Here is a 6000-nt window from a genome sequence, read left to right on the forward strand (position 1 = left end):
GGGTCCAAAAGGAAGTTCTTTGGGAACCAACTCCAGGACACAGCCCCAAGATCAGAGCTTCCAGACCTCAACACTCTGCCAGTGACTCCGTGCAGAAACTGGAGCCCCCCAGATGGACCTGATCCTGACTGGCCATCAAGAAAGGTTCATCTGTCTTATTGGGAGTGGTGAGCACTGTATGTGTAGCGTGTGCAGTCTGTTTTGGGTGATCGTTAATAAATAGAGGTTATGTAGTATATTACTGGCTCTTTCACTGGTAAAAGGTCCTGCCCACCTGCAGAAGTTAGTATACACCCGGAGCCCTACGTATTGGGAAAGGGTGTGGGTACTTACATTGACCAGGTTAGTTACACCCTGAGCCCTACGGATTGGGAAAAGGTGGGGGTGCCTAAATTAACCGTATTATGCCTGGAGCTGTACGGACTGGGAAAAGGTGGGGTGCCTTAATGTGTGCAGGTAACACTGGGGCTTGCAACCTTGCACTGGGAATAAGGAGGCTGTAGCTAGTTAAGTGAGGAGGTTGTCGCTCTGTGTGGATTTGCAGAGAGCAGCAGAAGAGGGCACAGGAGGGGTTTGTTTACTGGTGTTGCAAACTGCTAGGAGCACTCAAGATTTGCTGCCAGACTGGAACGCTGCCCAGAATTCCTGAACTCTGAGTGTAGACGCATTGCTTGGTGTCTATCCTGGTAATTTTTGGGGCCTGGGGGTCCTCGCATGGGATGTAACCTGTTTTACTACTCCCCCATCTTTCCTCCTGATTTCTCCATTCATTTCTCTGTAAAAAAATAATTTTCTGGTCCGATATTCATTGTAGTATTCAGGTGTGTGCACATGCTTACTCCAAGAGGTTTGAACCAGGTGCCTTGTGGTAGAAGGGAGTTTCCTTGCTGTGTTCTGTGCCTGCCTTTTCTGGGCCGGAGCCATAGGTCGGACTCCATGCTGGCCATGAGTGCGCTACACGTACATGACTGACAGTAAATCATCAGAAAGCAAATCTGACCAACTCTGGCAAGAGGAACATAGCATTAAAAGAGATTCCCCCCGTGGGACATAAGAGGGCGCCATTGCTCCATCTAGCCACCTTCTCACATAACAGTGAGAGCTCAGAACTGCTGTAAAGTGAGTGCAACTCCTGAGATTTAACTAGACTTGCAGCCAGAGGTGGATAATGCTTTTGTGGGGCCCTGGGCCAGAGCAAGGGGGAGCCCTCCCCACCTCTTCCACCTGCAGTCCCCCCTTAACCTCCCCTCCCGGCGTTCCTGCCAGAGAAATGGGGGTTGGGGCACAGGGGCTTGAGCCACTCCATCCTGATCGGCTGGGAGATGACCAAAGAAGAGGAGCGGGCCAGTCTACCCCACCCAGCGCTCGGGTTGCGTAATGAGCTGGCCGAAAATCAAACTGCGTGCACTGCTGGAGAGGGCACACCTGGCAGCTGCTGCTGCTGTAGGGACTCTCAACAGCATGTTGAGAGCCTGAGTGCTGGGCCGGGGGGGCAGACCCAGTGAGCAGCCTGTCCCCTGTGAGCCTGCACCACATATAATAATCAGCCAGAGCCCACAGGAAAGAAGGCCTCCAACCAGTGACTGAGGGACGGATGCAGATGCTGGAGGGGCACTGGAGTTATGGGTGGATGAAACTGATGACGGTGTTGGAGTGTTTTCTGGATGAATTCCTGCCTGCCAAAGGCTGTAGGAGAGATCTCCACTCCACATCCAGGGATGGGAGTTTGAAACAATCTACCAGAAAGGGGATCCCCCATCCCAAGTAACATCACAAACAGGATCAAACACCCAGGAGAGTGTCTGAGGAGAATCCCCAACTGGCAGCCAGCCTCCCTTTCATTGAATTTATCATACCATCACAGTTCAGGGCAACCGCACCTGTATTCCCCCTCTCCTGGGCAGAGACCTTTATCTCTCTACCTCCTGGGTTTTCCAGGCTGCACAGTTCCCTGCCTGCACTGTGATATCCCCAGCAAGCCAGATGGCCTAAACAGGCCAGTATCTGGGCTTTGCTTTCTCTCTAAATGCTGTGCCTAGTGTATGGCCAGCAGTTATAGGTTACCACACCGCTCTTTCTCAGCAAGCACATTTATTCTTAAGGTTAAAGCATAACACAGAAAACATTTAAAAAATAAAAGAACTTACACGCATGCTAATCAGCTTATCAGAGATCACCCCAATCACTTTGGCTGATGAACAGTCCCTCAGATTCCAAGAAGGAATTGTTATGTGTTGACTAGTTTATAACTTCTTCAGCTCAGAACCAGCTCCCGCACAAATTGGTCAGTCTTTCCCTTATTTGGTTTGGGCCTTTGATCTTCAGATTCTGGGAACAAGTGATCAGCAGACAATGGTCCCCATCTCAAGGCATACAAGGCTGGATTTTTGTGTAAGTGGAGGTGGGAATTTGCATTCACCTCCCCCTAGGTATTCCACCTAACACTGTCTGTCCTAAAAGTCCATCCCTGTCTGGCACATTGATAATACACTCCTTTGAAGTTCATAACACTTCCTAGGTCCAGATTCCACCTTCCCCTTAGAGAGATCATGTGTAATCCTGGCCTACAATACTACATAACCTTTGCATTTAATACAATGGACTCCACAAATACTTAAACTTAAGTCAATAAGGACTTTCCCAAGGATACAGCAGGAAATTGCCATATCTGTCACACATACCACATCACTTCCTCCAGTACTGGCAGGAAACCATGACACCTTTGGTCATTACATATCAGTCTCATTTATCAACAATTTTACATTTTTTTCCAGACCACTGATAAAAATATTAAATAGGATTGTGTGAATAACAGATTCTTGTGGGGTCCCAGTGGAAACACTTTAATTTGATGGTGATTCCTGACTTACGATTCCTTTTTGATCTCCATTAGTTAGCCATTTAAAAAATCTATTTATTATGTGCTGCGTTGACTTTGCACATGCTATTTTTGAAAATCAGAATATCCTGTGTGTGCAGGACTAAGTCAAGTATCTTACAGGTGTCTAAATATATTTTGTCAACCCAGTTACCTTTATCTACCAAACTTGTCATCTCACACAAAAATGAAATCAAATTTGTTTGACGAGACCTATTTTCCATAAAGCAGTGTTGATTGGCACTAAGTATACACTATTATGCTGCCAGTTTTTAATTCTGTCCTGGTCACATCACAGAGCTGCCTTTCTATGATTTGTCCAGGATTGAGAGGCACTCTGATACTATAATAACTATGTAAGCATGGAAGTGATGGAGGGAAGTGATGATTACTCTCTATGAAAGTGGTTCACAAATGTGACCTATGTGGGTTTGCATTTATTTTTTTTTTTAAAAAGGGGATTTCTTGCTCAGTCTCGTCCCTGGAGCAGGAGAGTGCTGAAAGGTAAAAAGGCAGGTCAGTTCTGCTGTGACTCGTGTAGCATTGGACAGCAGTGGAAGGACTATGTGGACTTGTTTAGTTAAAATGGAAGAGGGATGAACCCACGCTGTCACAAAATTGATTTGATTTCCACTGAAGAAGAGTTGCTTTGATTGTAAACCAGAGGAATCCTAGCAATTTAAAACCACAGATCATACTGGAACCCTGATTGGACAAGAGTATCTCTTGGGGTGGAGGAGAGAAATTATGGATCCCTACAAAAGGTGCTAATCATACAAAAGAAGGTGTGTAGGGGAGCAAGTGGGTGGGAACTATCATGTATCAGCAAGATATCAGAAGTTGTATCCTACTCCATCCCCTGGATTGGCCACCCAGTACCCAGAGGAGAAGTAGTAAAGAACACTGTCAGCAACTAAGTCAAGCCTGAGGTGCAACCAAGAAGAGAGTAAAGATCAAACCCCATTGCATGTGAAAGAGCTCAAGAGATGTCTTCGCTACGCAGAGACCGGTAATTACCCTTTTAAGTCCAAGCTAGGACCAATCACAAGAGTTAGAGACTTTAAGAAGAAGACTGTGTGAAAATCTTTCTGTACAGCAATTTGAGGACACTCAGTTTACTCCAGCACCCACTACTGTGTGCACAAATGTATGTGTGAATGTGCCCAATCATCTGTCCGTTACTAACTGTTCCCCACGTAGACACCAAACCACCAAGTCTGTCTTTGATACATTAAGGGATCCCAGGATTAAACCAGTGTTTCCACTATAGCCTCTGTCCTTGGGGACCTGAGAAACTTATGGTTATGGGTCCCTTGTTCTGGGGGAGTACAAACCAATTTGTTGGTATGGTTCCACCTGGGCTGCCATTTGCTCCTCGTATGTGTACTTCCTAGGGGGGAAAGGGTGAATTAATTCAGGCCTAAATCCTCAAGGATATTTACGCTCTTAATTTCCCTTGATTTCAGGGGAAGTTAGGAGACAAAATTTGTTTGAGGATTTGGGCCTCAGAAACCAAAAAATAGCATATTTGGACACTGCTGTTATAGTTCTTATAAGGATAGATAGATAGATATAGCCACTACTGAGGATAAAAGTACCTATAGTTCCTCATTACCTAATTCTGTCCACGCTACTTTTTCCCAGGGAGAAAAAATTTATTCGTGAAACGAAACCTAGCCCCAAGCCTGTTGCCTGCGCAATCAAATTCTCACCTCCAACAAACTCAGCTCTGAGCTGCTGCCATATTGTCACGACAAGGCTGCTGCTGTCTGCAGAAGTGGTTTAATAACTCCATTCCTGTTGGCTGGCCCACGCCAGGGACAGACCCTAAATAGCAACCAAACTCCAACAGAATTTGAAGATAGATATTACTGAAGGGCCCATGTTTGGTCCATCCACCTGCAAACAGTCAGGGCACACCCTGACCGTTGTGAGGAGCAACACATTGCTCCGTCCAAGGACGAGGACCAGATATGAACCCTGGGAACTTGATTAAAGGACAGTAATCGTGGGAAGCTTCCTTGGCTTGGCCTTAAGGCCTGAGAATTAGGAATGTAGTAGATAGAGGCTGAAAAACAAGAATATTAATCAATGTCATGCATTCCTTTGCGGTGAAAGTAGGTAATGTGCAGGGGGGAGAAATATAATAAAGGAGAAGGTGGAAAGCTGACAGGCAGCAGCCCATTTCAGCTGACCAGCTTGCTTGCTTGAATAAATCTGTGTTCTGTCTCATCATTGAACCGCCACATATTACCATTACTGATCAGATCTGCTTGCTATATGAAGGTCTTTTATCAGGGGAGGTCAGAGTAAATAATCAAAGTGGTCTCTTCTGGCACTGAAATCTATGAATCGACCCAAGTATTAAAATAGCTCAGCAAGGATGGAAGCTTTCAGGGGGAGGGATTAGGGGAGGTCTGGTTCTTGTCTGCACCCAATGGCACCTGCCATGGTGCTGCCCAATGACCCCATTTCTCTAGAATCCCCCACAGTCCTCCCAGACACAATCATTACGTGGCACCAGCAGATTTGACCTGTCTTTTCATTTGCCCCATTATCCTATGTCATTATTTTTTATTTATTTCTACTCACTTATAAAAATATCCAGTGTTCTGGGCATCCAGCCCATAAATTAAACACTTGGTGGAATGGAAAGGACTGCCAGTAAATATCCAGGCAACACAATGAGCAGACAATTGGCGCTTAGTGCCTCTTGGGCACCCTGACGCCCCTGCAGTGACTGAGGCTGTCTGAGCCAATAGGGGGCTAGAGCAAGACTGTCCCCTATAGAAACACCCAGGGTATGTCTACACTGCACACTAAGCTTGGGTCTGTGGGACCCAGCCTTGTGGACTTGGTGTTTCCATGCTCATGCTTGGGCTTCCACATTGCATTGCAAACTTGGGTTTACAGGTGCTGGATCCAGGTCTCATTGCCATGCTAATGCTTCCATATTGTGCTTTGCAGACCTTCTGACTTGGGTCGGCAGATTGACCTGCGTCCACACTGTAAAATGACAGAACTTGAACCTGAGTCACAATGAGACTCGGGCTCTGACACCCCCCCTTCCCCACAGCTAGGTCTTAGGGCTCGGGTCAGGAGTGCTTGCTGACCTGAGTCAG

The sequence above is a fragment of the Chelonia mydas genome, chromosome 6 (assembly GCF_015237465.2).
Source record: "Chelonia mydas isolate rCheMyd1 chromosome 6, rCheMyd1.pri.v2, whole genome shotgun sequence".
NCBI classification, from domain to species: Eukaryota; Metazoa; Chordata; order Testudines; family Cheloniidae; genus Chelonia; species Chelonia mydas.